This window comes from Cupressus sempervirens, chromosome 2, assembly GCF_028749045.1.
Source record: "Cupressus sempervirens isolate cs-2001-9-10 chromosome 2, ASM2874904v1, whole genome shotgun sequence".
Lineage (NCBI taxonomy): Eukaryota > Viridiplantae > Streptophyta > Pinopsida > Cupressales > Cupressaceae > Cupressus > Cupressus sempervirens.
Genome location: NC_143119.1, coordinates 558,756,964 through 558,757,411, shown reverse-complemented (window position 1 = coordinate 558,757,411; position 448 = coordinate 558,756,964). Strand labels below are relative to the sequence as shown.

Sequence of the window (448 nt, the reverse complement as noted above, 5' to 3'; positions counted from 1 at the left end):
GCCACTTGCGGACACAGACGACCATCTCCGTTCCTCGCCGAGGAGGGCAAAATTTTGCAGTGCGACGCCCAAGCAGACGTGCCCTTGGCCGAGGCCTCGGGCGCAACTTGCATTCAAAGACTTGATGATTCACGAGATTCTGCAATTCACACTAAGTATCACATTTCGCTACATTCTTCATCATGGCGAGAGCCGAGATATTCATTGCCGAGAGTCATGATTTTGTTTTGATTTTTCCTTTCGGCGACCCAAGCGCGCAAGGCACTGGCTCGCGCTTGATTCTTTGGATTTCTAAGGTGCGCGATGCACCCGTGTGTTGTTGGGTGTTGACACATCCTGAACCCTGAGCACCCAATGGGTGCGACGAGGAACGTTGTGGTGTGTCCCCGCCCCATCCCCTCGCAAAGGCGGGAGGCGACGCATGGGAGAGCCGTGTCAGCGGATCATG

At 55.1% G+C, this 448-nt stretch overlaps 1 non-coding gene across 1 annotated transcript; it reads right to left on the bottom strand.

The window, feature by feature from the left end:
* Positions 1-62: 62 nt before the first annotated feature.
* On the bottom strand, positions 63-216 carry LOC149573923 (5.8S ribosomal RNA). Its single transcript, XR_016361219.1, has one exon. It is a non-coding gene; the product is annotated as a 5.8S ribosomal RNA (ribosomal RNA).
* Between the last annotated feature and the right edge of the window lie 232 nt (positions 217-448).